Below are 22,386 nucleotides of genomic sequence, written 5' to 3'. Positions count from 1 at the left end.
AAGACTGCTGAGAAACTCATAGGCGCCTGATTTTCTCTTGTTTCTCTCTCTCCGAGGAATGTTCATGGATGCCTGGTGTTTGATGGAGGATGGGGACGAGGGCCTTCAGTTCATTCTCACCTTCCTTGTACTCTCCTCCCTTTTACTTCTTTTTCTCCCTCTCTGTCACTACTCTCCCTAACTCTCTACACTACTCTCCCAGCTTCTACTCTCTCCTCCCCACTATACCACAACTCCACTCTAATACTCTCCCCTCTACAACTCTTCCCTCTCCTTTCATCACCGGTAAGATAGCACAGCGGGATGAGCGCACACTTCTGGATTCTGTGTCTGAGCTGTAGGTCTGAATTCTGGCACGGCCAACTCAGCCTTTCATCGTTTCGAGGTTGATAAATGAGTACCGACTTCAGTTGGGTGATATTGTATGTAAATATGTTCTCTGTAAAGCACTTTGGCGAAAACGCTATATAAATAATATTATAATTACCTACTCTCCTCTTCTCTACACTCCACATTCCGTTCTCTCTTCTCTCACTAATGTCCACTATACTCCACTCTACACTCCACACCTTCTTTCTTTACTGTCACCCTACTTTCACTCTCTTGGTCAACTCTACCTCAACCTCACTCACGCCCCCTGCACTCCCACCCTGCTTACCATACATGCACTTTCACCAACAAGTACCACTTTCTCTCACCAACCAATACCTTTCCTTGTTCATGCTCTATAATCTTCCTCCATGCACCACTGCACCGTCATTCCTCCTCTTGGTCTCTCGGTCCCGCTCCTCCTCCCTTCACCTCACACAAACCAACACTGCCAGGTTTCCTGTGTCACCCTTTATACTACTACTGCCCCTTCCATTGGTCCTGGCGCTCAACTGGATCCCCGGATCAAATCGCTACCTTGTTCTTCCCCTGGTATAGCATCATACAGGTACAAGGCAAAAAAGCTCCTTTTAAGCTGTGCCTCCTTTTCATACAGGGGTCCGCAGTAGTTCGGCAATGGCAGCCGGCAACAGAGTCAGTCACATAGTTCTCAAGCGCGTGATTTTGAGCTTTTGGTCTGCAGCACGTACTGCTCCGCTGCTCACCACAGGCTCACTTGTGGTTTGATCGAGTGTACCCTTCTCCGCCACATGGACTTCTGGGCTCTTAAGTCCTGAAGGGGAGGAAAAAGAACAAGGGCAAGAACAGGGTACAGCCGGTATGGGGTGATATATCAAGTGGTATTGACATTTGTAGCTAGGGCTAAGTATAAAGGAGACGGCCTGGGAACCTCCAATCTCACTTACCCTGCCTCTGGGGCAGGACTGGGTATGGCAAACATCCTTTTAGGTCTTCTTACCCATGTTGCGAGGGTTGCCCAAGCCCTCTCGACAGGGTCAGATTCTTGATCCTGTTGCACAAGCAACTCACTAGTGCAGGATATTTCATCCAGCTTCCCAGCCTCAGTCGTGAGGGTTATTGTCCTTTAGCCACTTCTGTATATTCGGCTCTTGATACTGCCTGGTATTCTCCACATACCACTTACAGATATTCACCGCCTTTGACAACCTTCTGATTTCACCAGCTACCATCTCTTGATACCCTCCTAGTACAACCTCCTGATAGTTCATCACCTAATACAATTCTCCTGCCGGCTCCACCGCCAGATGTTCTTATCCTTCCACTTCCTGTTGTCTCCCCCAACCACCTTTTAATGTTTTTTGTCCCCTCTTGTCTCCAGTCTCCTGTGCTCTATCTGTGCTCTTCAACTCCTCTTCCGACTGGTTTACTGTATTACCAACTTGTTACAAAATCCAACCACAGCCCTCTCTATAAACCCTGACTACTACCACTCTCTGCAGGTCATATATGCAAACCAGTGTTCCCTTCCCTTGGGCAGTGCTTTGGGAAAAATCCTCTACCTTTGCAGGGAAATAACATGGGTTTGAGATTGCGCCACTCATAGTGGTGTTCGCATTTCAGGTGTGTGGGAGTCAGGGCATGATCTCCTGTTTGTTCACGGACTGAGGCTCTAAAAGCCTGGTCTGCTATCTCAGAATTCTAATTCTCCTCATGGGGTACCTGCAAGCAAACTCAGGGCTCTGAAAGCGGTCCCGCTGGACTGCCTAATCCTGCCACAGTAGCCATGTAGGCTGGAGTGCCTACATGTATCCTCGTAAAAGTATGTTTCTATTGTGTCCCCACAATTGTAGCAGTGTGTTTGTATGGTGTGCATACAATCAGTCAGCAAGTAGTTAAACACCCAGGGTCTTACTATTCCTAGATCTGTGGTGCCCATTTTACACAGTATTTCTTCCAAAACCTTTGCATTTTGGGAATAGTAGTGACATGGTTGAGATGTCTCTTGACCAGTAGCAGGGACTAAGGAGGGTGGCCAACATATCCTCCTCCTAACCACCCTGGGCCAATAAAGCTCTACTTCAGTGAGGTACCTAGCCCCTTTCATCGCCACAGTAGATTGTGTCCCTGTTGTAGAATGGACACTGGGTTTAAAGGAATAGCAAGTTAGATTTATGGTTGCAAAGAGAAATGCAGGACCCTATCCACCTTCAGCTAGATGGTTTGAAACCTGTGTGAAATTCCCAAAGAGGAGTTTCAATGTCCTATGTTTACTCTGGATTTGATACAAGAGCTCCTCTTAAATCCTGGGAATCGAGTTCCCTTTGCTGGAGAGGACAGGTTTAAAACACATTATGTAAGTAAAATGCAATGTGAAAGCTAGAGGAGGTGACTATTAGCAAAAATATAGAAGAAGTAAAGATCAGAGCCTTATGCCTGGATTTAGCTACTTTCCACTATAGATTGTGGTGGGTCAAAAGTACACGACGGACTTTGGTTTTCCATCTCACGTTAGTTATTTATTAAATGAAAGGTGAAAACTCAGAGCGTTCCCTATACTATGGGTGTTCCCTACCTAACAAACCGAACTAAGGTGCTAGTCAGTCGACCGTGACAGTCCAACCTAAGTTCAGTCCACTGTCCAAACTAACCTAGTCTGACCCTAAAACTATTAAAACAAATAAAGCACAGGAACATGCCTCCCTTCTCCTGTAAGGTGGTCTTCAACTACGTTCAATTCAATAGCATATCCTCAGGTATTTTTTGGCAACTGTTCTCATCAGATCACACAGTTCAGATATTGGGATCTTCTGGAGCTCAACAGTGTCTTTTGTTTTCTTTAATTTTTACTCTCCTTTCCTTTCATTTTATTAGGGTTTACCCCTTCTCTTCCACCTCCACATACATTTCTCTCTCTCTCTCTTTATATTGATTCAAGCTTTCTCCTTTTCTTCCATAATCATGCAAACCTCCATAACTTTGGGTTAGTTCCCTCCTCCTGGACACGATTCTACCTTCTTTTGACTTTCAGTTTCCTTCTCTGCTTGTCTCCCATGTTTGCACTACTGAGTGCATTGCATTTCTGCACCCACTGCCAGCATTCTGATTCTGGTTGCCATTTCAAATCTGGCTGTGTTTTCATGCATATAGCTTAGTTTCTAATGTGGCTGTGTGGCCAGAGGATGACACTAGGGTGGAGGTGCCGGATACTGTGGAGGCTGTACTGGGACCCCCATCTACTGCTTTCCTTTCCGGTCTGCCTTTTGGGAGAGAGGTGAGATGTTATTACTTCACGTGTACTTTACAGGACCGACTATTCAATGCATTCAGCCTCATTGTTAGTGGCTGGATATCACTCATTTGGTATCGTGTGCTGATGTTATACATGGGCTGTCTGAGTGGCATCCTGCCCTACAAGCACATTTACGCTGCTGCTATGGTGTGACTTTTTGACATTCACATTTAATGAACAGGCGTGCCTTTGCATATTTTGACAGGGTCTTCATGGACATTGTGTACACAATGCATCTGCAGGCCACATGAGGGTCGTGGGAATTGTGAGGTCGTGGGAATTGTACAGGGAGAAACCTGAGGGTATTCTCCCTGTACAACCTCGCGAGTCCCTTATTCAGGTGGCCAGGACATGGCCATCGCTGTTGGATCCAGTTCCTGGGGGTGGACAAGTGGGGGAGGATCACCTGGGTAGAGGGAACAGTGGGTTGTACTCGGGGGAATGCCCCAGGTGAGACGCAGTATGTTGCAGACGAGGAGGGTGAGGTCCCGGAGACCTTTATGGGCTATACTACATCTGCCCCCCCTTTCTCCCATAAAGTCTCCTGTATCAGAATTCACCAACCCCTCGACCCCAATACGGGAAATCCTGTAGGCGCACAAACCCTGTTAAATTGGAAAATCACATCCCCCAGAAATCCTGCTTTGCCTCTTCCTACCCGAAAACGAAGCTCCTGCGCCCATGGTACCGGCCTTGACTCCAGCGAAGTCAAAAGCCAAGCAGTTCATCACAGCCGGTAAGTCGAGGGGAGAACCGATAATCACTGGGCTGTGCTGAGTGAGAATTGCAAAGTGGCAACTTTTGAAACAAAGCAGAGGAACTGTGAATTAACTGTTAGAATGAACTGTGAGGGGGGGGGAACCAGCAACAGAGGGAAAGCAACACCATGTGGGTGTTACCTCGAGAGACTGGTCGAGTCCCACATTGAGAAACTACAGAAACCAAAAGGCTGCCAAAGGAACTCAAAGTGGTTATACGTGAGGTTCGAGCAAAAGCCAGGTACATTCGAAAGACTTGAATTGGTATGAAAGTAAAGGAAGTGAATCACAAAACCTTTCAACTGTATTATAAGATAAAGAAAGAGAACATTGAAAGTAAAGAGGGGTCAGCCCCAGAATAGGGGGACCCATGGGTGAACCACTATCATCCTGCTCGAGAGCCATAGTAAAGCCGGTGAAGGGAGGCTAAGAACGGAGAGGGGTTGGAGCCTGGCGCAGGGGGATCCTAGGGTGACATGTCATTACCCCAAAGGAGAAGTTAATAGAGAAGGCAAGAGTGAACCCGAAGGAGGGATGCCAGAGATGAAGCCTTCAACCAAGTACTAGCAGTGAAGAGAGGTCCGATCCCGGCAGACATAGTTCCAGGTGTGAAATCGTCACTCGGGTACTGACATTCAAGAGAGGTCCGAGCCCGATCGAGGGATATCCAAGGGTGAAGCTTTCATCAAAACGTTATGTGAAAAGAAATACAATTGAAAAGGGTTAGCCCAGAAGAGGGGGACCCAAGGGTGAAACAATCACCCTCTGAACTTTTGGAAAGTGGATCAAAATTGAGAAGGGTCAGCACAGAAGAGGGGGACCCAAAGGTGAACTTTTGTTTTTGTTAGTGAAACACATCAGACGTGAAGGTAAGAGACTTTAAGGAAACTAGACTTGGCCATCGACGATCCTGAGAACTGCCTCATGCCGGAGAAGCCAGAGACTGTACTGTCCTCCAAGCTCCCATCTTATCCCATGTCTAAAACGTGAGGAAGGGAGACCCAAGCCACCCCATCCTGACTTATTATTTGAGAACACTTTTTTTTTTCTTGAAACTTAATCCCACACCATTTTATTTAGCGTAAGGAACTGGCAATGGGTTTTCTTAGCATAGGTTATTTTATTTGACTTGACGCCACTAGGACTGCCTTATTTTGCTTTGATGGTCGACACGTGTCCCCATCTAGATTTAGGCTTAGATTAGGTGTTTTCCACCCCGCACATCATTTTCATTGTTCAATAAAAATGCTTGAACTGTGATCATTTGTGTCTGTCTAACTTGTGTCACCATGAGTTTCTCACAGAATGTTTTGCCAGTTTTCTCTTGGGACTTGTCATGCTACACCCTCTGATTGATGTGCGTTTTATCTTGCACAGCTGTTTACCAGAGATGTCAATAAGGAATGAAAGTCGTGCCTCACATGGCTTCCCCGAAGTTGAAGTCAGGGTTCATCATGTTTTTGGTCGACAACTGCTAATTGGATCACCCGCAACCATTACAAAACTGGACAATCAAAACAGCTCCTTCAGGATTGATAACATAACAATTGCTGTATCTCAAGCTGTCAAGACCTTGAGTGTCTACTTGGATTCCAACCTCTCAATGAGTAGAGAAGTCAACGCCATTGCATCCACAGCAGCCTACCATTCTAAACTGCTTAACGCAGCTAGACCCTTTCTGTCAGAACAGAACTGCCTCACCATAGCAAGGGCAACAATTGGGTCTCGCCTGGATTATTGCAACGCACTCCTAGCAGGGACATCCACCAAAAACATCAGGAAACTACAAAAACTGTTCAAAACAATGCCCTCGGGGCCGCTACAACATTTCTAAGAGGGACCAGGAAGCAGGTTCACTGTTTGCCCGTCGAGGAACGTATTGTCTTTAAAACTCTCGCCCTCACGCACAAATGCGTCCATAACACGGCCCCCTTCTACCTTCCTCAAAGAATAGACAAACCTATCACAACCAGACCCACAAGAACGTCTTACACCAACCAAATCTCCACCTCTAAAACCTGATGGATTCGAGTAGGAGGTGCCAGCTTCCCTGTCATGGCCACTACCCACTGGAAAAGCTTACCACCTCACATTAGAAATATTGAGTCACACTTAGCCTTCCAGAAAGCAATACAAACTATGATGTTCATATAAACTTAGCCCCCCACTGCTTCCACCTAGGCTGCATGCTTCTCCCATCTATGTGATGTAATCATAATTGTTTCTGCATGACTTACTAAACCTGTAACCAATTATGTATATAACCTTCTAAATTCGCACTGTCATGCTCACTTTTCATTGCTTCTAATGTAACTAAGAAATATTCTTGTAATACAAGAAACTATCGTTGTAATGCAACTAAGAAAGTATTCTTGCAACAGCGCCACGATGCCCAAGGGCTGCTGTGTGTTTTCCAAATGTAAAAAATAAAAATAAATGTGTATGTGGGAGTTGAGCAATGATTACTGGTTGGGAATGGAGCTCTCATGGACACAAGAGAAATTGGCACAACGTGAACAATCTCTGTTTTGGACATTCACGGTCATCATTTGCGAACAGAATGTCAAAGGCTATGGATATGCTCTTCCTTTAGGAGGATATGCTCTTCCTTTAGGACTTACCGCTTGGGCCACTTGATTGATTGTGAACATTGTGCAACTGCAATGGTGGCAACAGTGATTTTCTTCCCATTGTATTTGGGTTATGTAATTGGCAATTGCTTATACATTTACCCAATTCTGTTGTCCAGAAAATAACCACAATTTCTTTTTGAAAAACGAAAATTAATCACTTTAGAGTTTGTTGCTTCTTTTTTAAATACTGCCACCAGAAACCCCTACCCCCAGTTCCCCATGTTAACTTATACCCATACCCCACCCTCCACCTATTTTATAAAAACATACACAAATCCATAACAAATTCAACCCCAAAAATTCGGTCATTTCCTCTTAGGTATTTTTGTATGGATTCTTTCTACGGATTCCACTCAACTCTGCAGGAGCTCTAGCACCGACCTCTGTTGCGCCTACGCTCTCTAGGCCAGCCATGTGGAGGATGGAGCGGACGGTCTCCTCCCATGTGTTAAGCCTAAGGGGCTCACAACTGTGCATCCGTCTGTGGCTGCAGGGTACCTGTGGAGTTGTGCCAGCAGTGAGCGTACGCTGGCTTTTAGGTAATTCCACCTCTTTTTTATTTCCTCAATGTCTCTGGATACCCTCCCCCACTGCCACCAGGTTGTTCCTCACTTCTTTTCAGATGGCAGCCTACCTCTGTGTAAATTCATTTTGGTCTGGGTTCAACACAACCTTTGAACGGGCCACAAACTCCTCCATCAATACTGTGAGCTCAGCTTCAGCAACCTTTGGCCTTCTTGGGCCACATTTCTGGTACTTTGCTTTTGCCCTTTTCCTCCAGACATTTTCCAACCTCCTTCATCCTTCGATGGCTACAGGAAAACAGCAATCAGCTTTCCGTTTCCTTCATGTTGCCATTTCCGCCGACGGTAATTCCACCAATATTTGGCAGTACTGTTCGTTAATTCCTCCAAATCCTTTGGTGATAACGGTATTTCCGCTAAATATGTGCGGAAATACCACTTGGTATTAGATTTTGGTAGTAATTCAACTAGGTGGAATTACGGTTACCGCCGATGGTTCGTGTGAACACCAGTACACTGAAGCACCTACTGAACTATGACATTCATCCAGAGTACACCTAGGGTCATTAAAGTTCCTGGACTTTCACTTAATACACCTGATTTATAAAGGATTTGTAAATCTCCATGTGTGATAAGTCACACATAGGAGACAGACAAGAGAACATGTTTGAACAAGATGGTTCTACCCTCAGACCCATTACTCTAAGGAATTCCCTACACTAAAAAACAAACCAGTGCGTGTCAGGACATCTCAAAACAAAATATGTCCTCTGTCAAAACTACACCAACCTCTGTCTACCCTACCACTATAAAAAGAAGGAGCAAGTTACTTACCAGAAACTATTGTTCTCCAGCAGGGGTCCGCCATGGATTCACATGCTCATGAATATTCCCTGTCAGGCTGGGAATCCTTGGTAAAAGAAAAAACAGTTTCACTTTCACTTACAAACTGTATTTCTCCTTTAAATCAATCACTGTTCTTTGGGTCATATTGCCCCCATCCGATGACAGTCGTCTCTCTAAGCCGATCGTCTGGTACCCATCTTCGTAAAGTAGCAGTATGACCAAGAAGAGCCGCAGAGGGGTTGGAGGGAGGGATCGCATTTGTGAATCCATGCCAGACCCATGCTGTAGAATAATAGTTACAGTTAACTTGTTCCTTCTCCAGCATGGGGTCTGGCATGGATTCACATGCTCATGAATAACGAATACATAGTAGTACAACGTTACACAACGACGGGAGGTGGCAATGTTCAACAGAAACAATTAACTCTTACCTCTGGAACAGACTCACCTCAAGCAAACAGGTTGCGTAGCACTGCTTGGCCGACTTTGGACTCCTCCCTGGAATTCCTGTCGATGCAGTAGAACTTTGTGAAGGTGTGTGTGGACCTCGACGTGGTAGCCCTGCAGATGTCCAGCAGGGGCACACCAGCCAGCAACGCTGTCATCGCAGCGATTGCTCTGGTGGAGTGGGATCTCGGATGGCCGGGCAGCGGTCGGTTTGCAGATGACAGTGCATGATGCAGCCGGAGAGCCACCTTCAGGTGGAAGCCTTGGACAAAGCCTTCCAATGGTTCAGAGGACCAAAGTTCATGAACAGTTGTTAAGTCCCAAAAAACTCTGTGCGTGCCACACAGAACTTCGGGGCACAAGCAATGTCCAGCTAGTGCAAGGCCCTTTCAGCTAGTGACAAAGGCTTTGGGGGAAAAAAACAAGTAACATCAGAGGCTTGTTGAGGTGGAATTCCGACAGAACCTTCGGCATGAAAGAGCGGTGTGTCCGCAGCACCACCTTCGATTCGTGGAAAGTCAGGTATGGCTGTTTGCATGATACAGCCTGGATCTCACCTACCCTCCTGGCGGAGGAGATAGCCACAAGGAAAGTAGTTTTTCACAAGAGGAGCTTTAGAGGGGCCTGATACATAGGCTGAAAGGGGGCCCCAATGAGCCTTGTCAGAACCACATTGAGTTCCCATGCCAGGGCAGGAGCCTTCACCGGCAGGAAAGATTGAAAAAGTCAGTTGAGGAATTCTTTGACGAGTCGGTGCGACCACAGTGAAGATCTTCCTGGAGATTTGGTGTAGCGGGAGATAGGCGCTAGATACACCTCGATAGAAGTGTGTGCCAGGGGAGCCCTGGCCAAGAAAAGCAAGTATGGAAGCATTTGCGGGGCCATGACCCTCAGTGGGGTAATCTTCTGCGGCACCACGTAGCGAAACGCTTCCACTTGTGACTGTAGCACTTCAAAGTCGACAACGCCCTGGCCTTGGCGAGGACCTCTCTGCAGTCCGCAGGCAACTCGTATCCACTGAAATCTAGGGCTTCAGGAGCCAAGTCCTCAGGTTCAGCGATCCTGAGTCGTGATGCAGGATTGCACCACCTTCTCTGGTGAGAAGATCCAGAAGTACTGGTAGCTTGACCGGGGGCGACACTGATGGACTGAGAAGGTCCGGATACCAAATCTGCCTCAGCCACATCAGGGCGATGAGTATCATCTGGCACGGACACAGTCTGAGTGTGCTGATGACTCAGAGAGGGAACGCATACAGGAATAGTCCTTCCCATGGAAAGGAGAATGCGTCCCCCAGGCTCCTTGGCTGGTGGAACCTGCTGGCAAACTTCCGGAGTTTGTCGCCGTCGCAAACAGATCTATCTGGGGCCTGCCCCACTCGGCGAACAGGCGGTCCACCTGATCCTCATGAATCTCGTACTTGTGGCAGGAGAGCAGTTTGCTGCTGACCAAATCTGCAATGGTGTTCTTGACTCCCGCCAGGTGAAAAGGGATGAGGAACATCCCCTGTCCGACGGCCCATCGCCACAAGTCCTGCACCTCCTTGGAGAGTGCTGGGGATAGAATGCCCCTTGCTTCCCGATATAAAACATGGTGGTGGTGTTGTCTGTGAAGTTCTTCACCACCTTGCCCTTCAGAGACTGGAGGAACGACTTGAGGGCCCAGAACACTGCCCGTAGTTCCAGGATGTTGATATGAAGTTCCTTCTCCTCTGGCAACCACAGGCCTCTGGCGTGTAGACGTCTGGTGTGTGCACCCCATCCCTCTAGGGAGGCATCTGTGGTGACCGCCTCCGGGCATGGCGGGTTCTGGAATGTCGTGCCTTGGGCGATGTTGGAGCGAACGCCCCACCATACTATCGCCCGCCGGAACTCGTCTGAGTGAAATCTTGTCAGTGAAGCTACCAGACACCTATCCAGTGGGCGTTCAGGAATTCCTGGAGGAGCAGCTTCTACAACCTGCAGAGCCGGACGAGGTAGATGCAGCACGACATCATGCCCAGGAACGACTTGATGGCCCGCACTGTGGATGTCCTCGTCGACTGTTAGGCAGAATCCTGTGCAGTTCCCTTAGGGAGCACTACAGAAGATTAAGTCTACAGGTATGAGCAATAAATCCCCCTTGGTATCAGTGTGTACCACAAAGATTTAGTTGGTAGCTGTGGCTAAGCAGTCAGACTTATCTCAAGAGGGAGATGAGCAGTATTCAGGGTTTACACATTAAGCCTACAGTACTCTGGAACAAGGAAACACTGACCAAAGCTTTGTATCAAAAAGAATATATATATTTATTTTACACACTCTGATGTTCACACACAAATCACTATTCTTAAAGCAAGTTAAATCAGTCAAGAAAAGTATACACAAATCCCTATTTAAATTGTAGACAAGTTTGAGCAAGAGTGAAAACTGAGCAAAACGGCACAGTAAAAACGAAGCAGAAATGGCACTCAAAAGGGAGGGAAAGGACAAGTTATACAGGTTTAGACTCTTTAACACACCAGCAACACTTCCCAAGTAGATTGTGAACAAGTTAGGCAAGGCAGTACTTTAGCATATGCAATACTGAGGTGAAAAACGAGCAAAATGGCACTTCACAAGTTTAAAGAGAGGGAAGGAAAAGGTGGTTATAAGAGTTAGGTGCACCAACACATTTCTAGGTGAGAAGCAATCTAGAGAAGGCAGTTGTAACAGATTTAGCCAGAGTCAATAGACCTGTGCTAGTGTCAATGGTACATGGCAATGTGCCCAGGGTCAAAATGTTGTAGTAGCTTCAGTCAAGTCTTAGTTTAACGATTCAAAAAGGCGGTTGCAGAAGGTGAAAGACAATGTAAGATGATAGGGGCGGCCAACCCAGTAGGTAAGTAAAGGATTTAAAACACCTTTAGCGATACCCAACGAAACGGGAGGCCTGGCGGAACAATGTACCTTAAAAGTGGAAGAGGCTCCTGTGGTGGCGGTAGTTCCTGCAGTTCGGGAGATCCAGCAGAGGAAGAGAGCCTCGAGTTACTGCACTGCCCAGGGATGAAACCAACCGAGATGCTGCCAAAACGAATAAAAGGTACGCTCCTTTAAATCGCGGTCCTGGTGGACGGGTGCCTGGCTATCCGGTCTCCGAGTGCAGGGCACTGGCGATTAGACCAAGGCAGGTCTTGGAAGGTGATTGGCGTACTGGTTGGCACCACCAGCTCAAGGGAAGAAGACTCTTGCAGAGGAAGATCTTCTCAAGTCATTGGAGAAAAGTGGTGAGGATCTGCAGCAGGGCTTCACCAGTGGTTCAGTCGTTGCAGAGGTCTTCAGCTTCTCTCCTCTTCGGTTTCTTAGTTCCAGTGGCAACGTCTTGTCCTCCAGTCCTCAGGACCCTGCTTTTATGCAGCAAGACCCCCATTCATACAGCCTAGCTGTCACTCGCACAGTGGGGTGGCTCTCCTGGCGGGAGAACCCCCCAGCCTATCAGGGTAGAGTGCGACTTGGGTTGCGTAGGCAACCCTCTCCAGGGTGCCTATTCCCCCTCCCACACATCCTGTCTACCTCAGACTCAGTGGCGCCGAGAGGAGGGCTTCTGTGCAGAAGCCCGCCAAAAGGACGAACAAAGGATCCCCGACCTGGGTTAGGATTATAGAGAAAGACACGAGAAAGAAATCTTATTAAAGTTCTGGCAATAAAAATCTACCGGCGTAAAGTTAATATTAAAATAAACCGGCGGTATGTTGGAGGCTGTCAGTAAAAGTGGTAGCCTCGTACAATGGGAAAAACCCATATGGAAATATTTGCGGTCGAATATTTACGGTAGTAAACAATGCCACCAGCCAGAAACTTTTGATAGAGGGACTGTACGGTACCCCCTCGAAAATGAACCCTAGGGAAAACTATTAACCCTTCCCAATACTTCCATATTAAGATGGGGTGTACTGGTTTAGTTGATAATTATTGACTAGTAAAGTCAATTGGGACTTTACATGCCCTGGGAGACAGTAGTCAGTCCCAGGGTATAGAGTCTATGTTTGCGGGTCGCTACGAAACCCCTGTGGTACGGCAAAGAGGGCGCATATGTACCACACATGTTAAAAAGATGATTCCTATGAGGGTGAGAAAAACTCCATAGACCATAAGCACGCAAGATAGCCTAAAACACACTCTAGCAATCTGTCTAAGAGTGGGGAAAAAAGGGTCTCACTCTTAGCAAGAGAAAAAATAAACCCTTCAAATCCAGCAAAGCTGCTGGGGGACTCTATAGGTAAGGGAAATTAGCCTTAGAAGAGAATTCTCCCTAAAATCGACGACAGCCGCTGCACCTTCCCCAGAATGGCTGCTATTCTCTCCTCCGAAGGAGACGCCAGGCACAACACTGTATTGAGTCTGGTGCCTAGGAACAGCGCATTCTGCATGGCATCAAGCAAAACTTTGGATAGTTGACGGAGAATCCCAGATTCGTTAGAAGCCGGGCGGTCGCCTCCTTGGGCCAACTCCTGGGAGCGGGTGTGAATCAGCCAGTCGTCCAGGTATGGGTATATGTGTATGCCTTGTAGGCGTAGATGGGCCGCCATTGGTGCCAGGCACTTCGTGAACACTCTGGGGGCCGACTTCAACCGTAAAAGGTAGGGCCTTGAACTGGTAGGGCTGTCCCTGCACTATGAGGTGTAGAAATGTTCAGTGTTTCCTGTGAATGGGGACGTGGAAGTGGGCATCCTCTAGGTCCAGCGACATCAAGAAGTCTCCTTTTTAAAGTTGGCCGAGCACTTTTTGCAACGTGACCATCCTGAATTTTTGGGACTTTAGTTATTTGTTCAGACGTTGTAGGTCTAGAATGGAACTCTAGCCCCCGGTCGTCTTCCTGACTGGAAAGTATCTGGAATAGACTCCGGAGCTCCAGAGTCACTGGGGAACTAGCTCCATTGCCCCTTTTCGCAGCATGGCCCACCTCTTCCAGGAGCTGAGGGATGTGCTGCTCCTGACTGGCTTCTGAAAGGATCCGCAAACACTTCTGCTGAAACGCCAGGGTATGTCCTTGGGCAAGCGTGTCCAGCACCCATCTGTCGGTGGTGATCTTTCTCCACTCACTGACAAACCTGGTCAGCACGCCTCCCACCGGGGTGCACAGGTGGGGGCTCCAACGTACTGGTCAGATCAGGCTTGCTTCTGCGCCGACGTGCTGCACTGCGGGGGTGACGGCGATGCGGTCATACGCTACCGTAGGCCAGGGAACGGCATCTTTAGTCTTCCCAAGTCGTGGATCTGGAAGGCTGACCGTATGATGAGGAGAAACCTTTGGAAGACCTGCTGAACTTTCCTCTGGAGGAGCAAAAAGAAGAGCAGTGCTGCTGGAGGGTGCCTGGGGAAGGGGCCGTCTCCGTAACTGACTTGACGACCTTGATGAATAGGTCATCTCCGTCGAAGAACATGTCCAGTAGCTTCGCTTGGACCTCGTGGCGGAAATTTGTGGCCTTCATCCAGCCTTGGCAACAAAGGCAGACACTGTTCCCCATTTGCCCGAACCCTGTATTGGTGACGTCCAAAACCACTGTGATGGCGTGATCAGACGCTACCTCTCGTTCCTGGAAGAGAGCGATTGCTTCCATCATCTTATTGTCGGGGAGGAAATCCAAAATCGGCCCCAGCTTGTACCAGAGCTCCCTGTGGTACACCTGGCTAGTATCGCCAGTTTGTTGGCCGCCTTGATAGTGGATGCCATGGTGTAAATCACCTTCCTTCCCATGGCGTCCATCTTCTTTCCCTCGCTGTCTGGAGGGACCAAAGACGAAGGGTTGGCCGACCGTTTCCTTGCAGCTGCCAATACCACTGAATCCGGCATTCGTTGCGAACTCCGGCACTTGGGTGTGGAGTCTGGTACCCCCGATACTGCTTTTCCCGCCTATCCCTTTAGGCTGGAGCGGTGCAAGGGTTCTTCATTAGGGCCAGGCCCTGTTCCCAAACGTCAGCCAGAAGGGGTACCGCCATGACTGTCTTTCTCTTGGCCTTGCGCCTCTGGTCCAAGAAGCCCTCCTTCTTAGTTTCCTCGGGCACTAGCTGGAATAGCTTGGAGGATCTTGAGATCATGGAGTGGAACGATCCTACTTCATCCGGCTAAAACACCCTATGTGGAGCCTACAAGTGTGGGGATTGGCTGTCCGCTGTAATGATATCCTCGTCGTTGTGGCTGCATTCGTCCTCGTACCCGTGTCTGGGTCTGCTGGGGGAGAAGGAACCAAACTTGAAGCCAGAGGTTGGAAAGGGGGCATCGGATTAAGACTTACTCTTCTTGGTTGGAGGCTGATCTGGGACCTTTGGAACCACAAGTTCCTGGAGGTGAAAGCATCCTAAACTGGATCTCTGACACCAAGGTGTGTAGAGTCGACAGAATATCCAAGGAAATGTCGTGTGGCTGAGATGGCAGAATGGAAAAATTAGGCCCTGCGCCGTCCTCCCCTTCCACATCCTTGTGGACTGCGAGTAAAGACTCCTGATTTTTGTCGTCCGTGGACGAGACCTCCATGACTTGAGCGACGGTCTGGGGGGGCTGTTTCAGGGCATCCTCGCCCACCCTTTTTTCCTCCCTGCGGGTCTTAGACCAGGGCCTGAACCGGTTCCCCCCTTCTGGCATGCCAGAAGACTTCGCCAAAGTCACTGTGGCGGTGTTGCGCCTTGGGGGTAGGGACACCTGAGCTGCAGGGGCTACTATCGCAGGGTCAGCATCCTTTGCTGCAGCAGTCTCCAACTCCATCGTCAACGAGGTCTTAGTCTGAGCCGATGAGGCTTGCTTAGGCTGCTCGGCCTTCTCCTCCGTCTGCGGGTTCCCAGATTTCTCAAAAAGTTTAGCCAGGGTAGATGACTTCCTCTTCGAGGAGGAAGTCGACTGCCTGCTGGCAATGGAGGCGGATGGTGATGTTGATCGCACCATATCCACCTTGGTAGCCGCTTCCGTGGCACACCTGGTAGACTCCAACTTGCGGTTCTTGGCCTTATCTTGGGCCCCCCACGGATAACATGGCCTCACAGGACTTAAAAGACCGCTCTTCGGACAGGCTAGTCATGGGTGAGGCATCACCTTGCATGTCGCTCGTGGCAGAGGCCTTGACATTCAGCCACACCGCCTGTCTACTTTCCAAGTCTCTCGTCTTCTTGGAGAAGCCTGAGGCATATTTTGCACTGCATCTCTTTGTGGTCTGGATGCAGGCAATAGAGGGATTACAGGTGCTTGCCCTCCACAAACACATTCTGTAGCCGCATTTGGTGCAGGGCTTGAAGAGGGACTGTTCCTCCTCCTCCTCCATCATGGTCGGAGAGCGCGAAGTAGGCCGATTGACTTCTAGAATCTTCGCTGATCTTCGCCCTTGAGGCGCGCTGAAATTCACCGACAACGGATGTCAGCTGTCGGCAGATGAAGAAGAGAAACACAGGCTACTTAGAAACAAAAATAGATTTTTTTTGCGTCAAAAACCATGAGAAAAAAAAACGTGAAATACTAGAGCAAACTCGATGACTCCCAACACTGAAGCGTACAGCAAAAATCTGAAGATGGCTGCCAGAGGAGGGGCTTAGAGAGACGACTGTCATTGGATGAGGGCAGTACCATCCAGAAGACAGTGATTGGTTTAAAGGAGAACAAGTTACTTATCAACTGGTAACCACCTTTCGACTGGATGTTCCTCCAATGTTTTCCATATCGTTGACATGTAATGTCCACAGCTGTGCTGCTTCGAAACATTTTCGGCAGAGGGCGTCCTGCGTCGATGGCGTTGTGTTGATGTCCCTCGAAAGCCTCCTTCGAGGGTGATGTCATTGGATGTTATAAATAGGACGCAATGTGCCCGTAGCCTCAGTTCATGTTTTTTTTCCCCCTCCACAACCTGTGCCATGCTCATATACAATGCCTGCTTGACTGCACATAGCCTTGTGGGATTGCAAGCTGAAATAGCATAGGAAATTCTTCAGAGGGGCAGGCTGGGAGGGCGATGAGGAATACGTTGGAGGAACATCCAGTCAAAAGAAAGTTACCAGTTGGTAAGTAACTTGTTCTTCGAATGGATTGTGTCCTCCAACATATTCCACATCTTTGATAGACTCCCAAAGCAGTTTCATTGATTGGAGGAGGGAGAAGAATTTAGAATACCCAATCAGATGGCAGAATAAAGCACTGCTTTACCCAAGGTCATATCCTGACCATGGAAAGTATCCAGGGAGTAATGTTTGACACAGGTGTGGATGGCAGACCACGTTGTAGCCTCACAAATATTCTTAATAGGTACTCCCTGTTGCAGGGCTGTGGGTGTAGCCACGCTCCTGGTGGAGTGAGCTCGCAAACCCTCAGGAAGGTCCTTGCCAGCCAATCTGTAAAATTCAGTAATGGTGAGGATAATCCACCTGGACAAGGTCTGTTTGGTAACAGCCTGGTCCAATCAGTGTCCCGTGTACCCCAGAAAAAGCTGGTCGTCCAGTCTGACCCTGGACATCTTGGAAACATAAAAGCTTAAAGCTCTCCTAGGGTCCAACCTATGGAGTCTCTCCTCTTCCTTACCCGGATGAGGAGGAGGAGGAGGAGGAGGAGGAGGATAGAAAGCAGCAAGTACCACTTTCTGGCTCAAATGAAACTCAGACACTACCTTAGGTAGGAAGGATGGACGGACGTACCCCCAGCACAAACCTATCCTTGTGGAACATAGTAAAGGGTGGCTTAGATGAAAGTGCCTGCAATTCACTCACTCTGCAAGCAGATGTAACTGCAACCGAGAAAACCGTCTTGAAGGTCAACAGACTCAAAGGACAAGAGTGCAAAGGTTCAAACTGAGCACCAATCAGAAATTGCATGACTAAATTCAGATCCCAAACGGGCACCTGAAAAGGGGACGGCGGGAACACATTTGTGAGCCCTTTTAGAAATTGGGAAATCAAAAGGAATCTTTCGACGAAGATAACACGAGGCGCGCCGAGTTCTCGAAGAAAGCACATCTGCTGAAAAAACGGGACTGAGGCTACGGTGCCGTGCGTCCTATTTATAACATCCGATGACGTCACCCTCAACGGTGGCCTTCGAGGCACATCGATCCGACGCAGGACGCCCTCTGCTGAAAAATGCCCGAAGCAGCACAGCTGTGGACATTACATGTCAAAGATGAGGAATACGTTGGAGGACACAATCCATTCGAAATACAGTTTTTAAGTGAAAGTGAAAGTTTATTTCTTTTAACGGGAGGATTCCCATCATGACAGGGAATATTCATGAGCATGTGAATCCATGGACATAAGGTTACACCTCCTTGGGAAAATTAGTGGTGGCTGTTGTTCTGCCCCAATCCTGGTGTTCTCAGAGTCTATTCCAACTCTTGGCTTCGTTCACTCATCAAAATCCAAAAAACAAAAGAGAAGTCTCTCTGCTTTAGATAATACAATGTCCTTGTCAGATAGTCGAAGTAGTTTGTCTTATCCCTTTACTAGTCCCCGGTTATCTGTCATCTAGGTGGCCAGGACACGGTCATCGCTATTGGATCCAGTTCCTGGGGGTGGACCAGTGAGTGGGAATCCCCTGGATGGGGGGGGGAAGGGGTCCTCGGGAGTGGGACATCGACAAGTGATGGGCAGTACCCCCCCTTCCTTTGACACCTTTTCCCCCACCTCTCACGTAGGACATTCTAAACCACTGCTTTTGCACAACACGAAGGACAATGGACTAACACCAGAGCTGTTTACCTGACAAGACCCAATACAAGGGTAAGGCAATAGATCAGGATTGCACCAACCCAACAGCACTTTCTCTTCCGCACAGGGATAAAAGGTGGAGCCAGAGAGCACAGTACAAGCACGGCAGACAGCATGAGACAGCTAATCAGGCGAAGCAGTTCAAGCGAAGGAGAAAGGCAGCAGGAATCGAGAGGGTGGCAAGGAGAGAAGTGACCTTGCCATTTTCGTCCCAGACCCATGGAACCTTCGTAGAAGAGAGCCCCAGACAGCAAACAATAGCACAAGTGTCTTGCAGCAGATGTCAACAGTATATGGGGCAAGCCTCCGCCGATAAGCAAAACCGAGGGAAGCTCCCACGACCGTGGTACCGGCCTTGACTCCAATGAAGAAGAAAATCCAAGCGGTTCAGCACAGCCAATGAGTTGAAATGGAAAACTATAAGAACCGAGCTGTGTTGAGTGAGAAGCACAAAGGGGCAAATTTAAACTGTGTAAAGAATTGTAACAAGTATTGAAGAGGAGACCAGCTGCAGAGCGAAACCGGCACCACGTGGGTGCTAACTCGAGATACTCTTGTCGAGCCCCATATGAGAAAAACTAAAGATACCAAAAGGCCATAGGAGAACCAGAGGAATAGGTCAAAGAGGTCATACTGAGGGTCAGGCAAAATCCCTGTACATTTGAAAAACTTTGATCTACAAACTAAGTGAAAGAAAGGGAAGTGAATCCCGCAGTGAGAAGAAACAAGGGAAGTGAATCCCGAGAGGGGCAAAGTCTAAAATCCCAAGAAACAGTGTGTTTGGAACTGTTTAAAAAGACATTAAGTTGTGTGGAATACAATACAAGCAGGGTCAGAACCCTGAAGAGGGGGTCCCAGGGCTGAAGCCATCACCCTACATGAAAACTGTGATAAACAATTGAGAAGGGACAGCGCCCAGAAGAGGGGGACCCAGGGGTCAACCCATCCCCTGGAGAACATTGGAAACAAACCTTTCATTTGTTAATGGAACTTTTGTTCTGTTATTTGAACACATCAGGTCCTCAAAGGCAAGAGACTTGCAAGTGAAATGAGACTTGGCCATCGATGGACCTAATAGCTGAATGCTCGAGAGTGTGTCCTGAGAGCTGTAATTAGAACTGTTGTCTCATGCCGGAGAAGACCGAGACTGTACTGTGCTCCGAGCTCCCATCTTACCCAATGTCCAAAACGTGGGGAAGGGAGACCCAGGCTACCACATCCTGACAAATTATTTGAAAACACTTATTTCTTTTCTTGAGAACTATCCCACATCCATAGTTGTATTAGTTGTGAGGTTTGGCACTAGGTTTCTTAGTATAGGCCTTTTTATTTTGACAACGCCACTAGGACTGCCTTATTTTCATTTGATGGTCGCTCCTTGCTCCCATCCTAGATTTAGGTTTAGAATAGGCATTTTTCCAACCTGCATACAGCATTCATTGTTCAATTAACACCCTTGAACTGTGGTCACTTGTGTCTGTCTTATTTGTTGCCACTATGAGTTCCTCACACCTGCTTCTGGGATGTATTTGCCTGACTTGGGTAGTTTGTTATTCCCAACAATACAAAGTTTGCACTTTGGCGTTTCTGATTACTTCTCAATCTTCGCCTCCTGTAGGCTGTAGGCCTGCTTCGCCCCATAAGGATTATCTCTCCTTACAGCCCCTTGTGAGATGTCTGATCTCTGAGCTCCAGGTGGGCCAGAGCCTGCAGTGTCTTGTTTGTTTCAATCCTCCTGGGTTTCTCCATTTCTTGGCCAGAGGTGGGCTACAGGTGTGTTCAAGCCTGTTCTATATATTGTCATGTTTGGTGCGTTTCTTTCACCACCTTGTGGGGTCTTTAGAGTTTAAACCCCCAGATGGCCTACTGTCTCAATCAACCATGTTCGGCGGTGGCCTCACCACCATTCAACCAGTCCCTGTATACAGCCACGTACCTTCTTTCCAGTGACAGAACTCGGTACTGGAGTCAAATTCTCTGGCTCCTGTGGACCCTGTAGGGAAACACAAGGTAGCTCTGCATTTCATCATCCACATTTTAGCCAAGGTCTGAATTTTAAATAAGGCCAAGGGTTTGAGTATCATGAGTGAACTCAAACTCTACCCAATAGATGTCAGTATTATAATGCAAAGAGCACCTGCCAGCCAATTTGAATTTGACCCTGCACAACAGGTTTAATCATTTGCACCACACCACAGCATGCCTAAATTGCATTGAATATTGGTATGGGAGAAGGTTTTTGGGTCCTGGAATATTAGAAGAATTAGTATGTTAACTTTCTTTCATTGTATTTAGTCCATTGCTGTGGTGCAAATGATAAAACATGTTGTGCAGGGTCAAATTCATATTGGCTGGAATGTGCTTTTTGAATTATAATACTGACATCTATTAGGCACTGCTTTAGGTTCACTCATGAGACTCAAACCATTGGCACTAGTTAAAATTCAGACATGTGGATGATGAAATGTGGAGCTACCTTGTACTTCCCTACATTCCATACCCTCGATTCCTCTTCAGTCAGAGGTTGTCTGTTTTCCTTTTCCCTGTTTTTGACATTGGCTTCTACACAAGCAAGAAGCTGGTAGTTCTAGTTACTTCTTTTCTCACTTCCTGCCTCAGTGGCCCCTACCTTATTGGGGGGGTCTCCGTCTCCGACAAAGCGGCGCTGTTCCTCGTGGTGCTCTGGGTCTCCGCCTACCATGTTCTTTGTGTGGCTCTCCCTTCTATGTCTGAGGGACTGCCTCCTTCCTCGGCATCTGGGCAAAGGCTGGGGTTCTGCGTTTTACAGCCGATTCTTGCATCGGCTGGCTTCCTGTTACTTTTCATTTCCTCCCTGGAACAGAGATGACGATTCCATAGGCCATCCGTCTCACCAAGAGGCAGTAACGTGTACAGGTCAGAAACCCAGCGATTCAATTAAAACAGGCCCTGTACATTATTAGTATGTTCAATTTCCAGATAACCAACAAAAACTGGGGTCCTCGACTGGAAGGGAGGTGGGATGGAACCCTGACTTGGACATTCCTTGTCTACAGGGTGGAGTCACCCCTAGTGGTATCCCACTGGTATCTCACTTGCCCTGAATCCTAGGGAGGGTTCCACTCTAGTCCCAAAGGGGGTGGCTGCCCATTTGGGATAAGGGACAAATTCCCTGGATTCTCTACACGTTACACTCTTGCCTTAGGAGATACACTATCACTGTGTGGGTCGTTTGTTTCCCCCCTTGGTGTGTAACATGCCAATCTGGGCCTAATTAGTATAATCCTAAAACCTATCCTGAACTTGGGAAGCCCTCCAGTCTTTGTTGGCCATTGTGTGCCCCCGTTTTACAAACTGTTTAACACTGCTGTGAACATATTTAGTATGCCTAAAACCTCCCTAAAGAGTACCTTTGACTCAGTTCTGGGAGCTATCCTGAAAAGGATGGTGATTACAGTGTGTACTATTGTTAAGGGGTCTACTCAACTTCAAATTTTTCGAAACGATAGTCTATGTTTTACCTTGGATTCACATGCTCATGAATATTCCGCGTTGTCAGGCTGGGAATCCTCAGTAAGGAAATCATCAGTTTCAGTTTCACTTCTGCACTGTCTTTCTCCTAACTACCAATCACTGGTCTCTGGGTCATACTGCCCCCAGCCAATGACTGCCCTCTACCCAAGCCCCTCCTCTGGCAGCCATCTTCAGATTTGGTAGCAACTAAAGTGGCAGTAGGGCCAAGAGAAGAGCCGCAGAGTGGTAGGCGGGAGGGTTCGCATGTGAATCCATGCCAGACCCATGCTGGAGAACAAATGTTACAGGTAAGTAACGTGTTCCTTCTCCAGCTTGGGGTATGGCATGGATTCA

At 48.0% G+C, this 22,386-nt stretch overlaps 1 protein-coding gene across 4 annotated transcripts in view; it reads right to left on the bottom strand.

The window, feature by feature from the left end:
* The window catches only part of CLUH (clustered mitochondria homolog), a 2,231,193-nt gene that overhangs the window by 753,175 nt on the left and 1,455,632 nt on the right, over positions 1-22,386 (bottom strand). The gene's annotated exons all lie outside the window — the stretch shown is intronic.

Source organism: Ambystoma mexicanum, chromosome 9, assembly GCF_040938575.1.
Source record: "Ambystoma mexicanum isolate Mex_15411 chromosome 9, UKY_AmexF1_1, whole genome shotgun sequence".
Classification (NCBI taxonomy): Eukaryota; Metazoa; Chordata; class Amphibia; order Caudata; family Ambystomatidae; genus Ambystoma; species Ambystoma mexicanum.
Note: the sequence above shows the minus strand (reverse complement) of the source record. Positions and strands in the feature narration are given on the sequence as shown.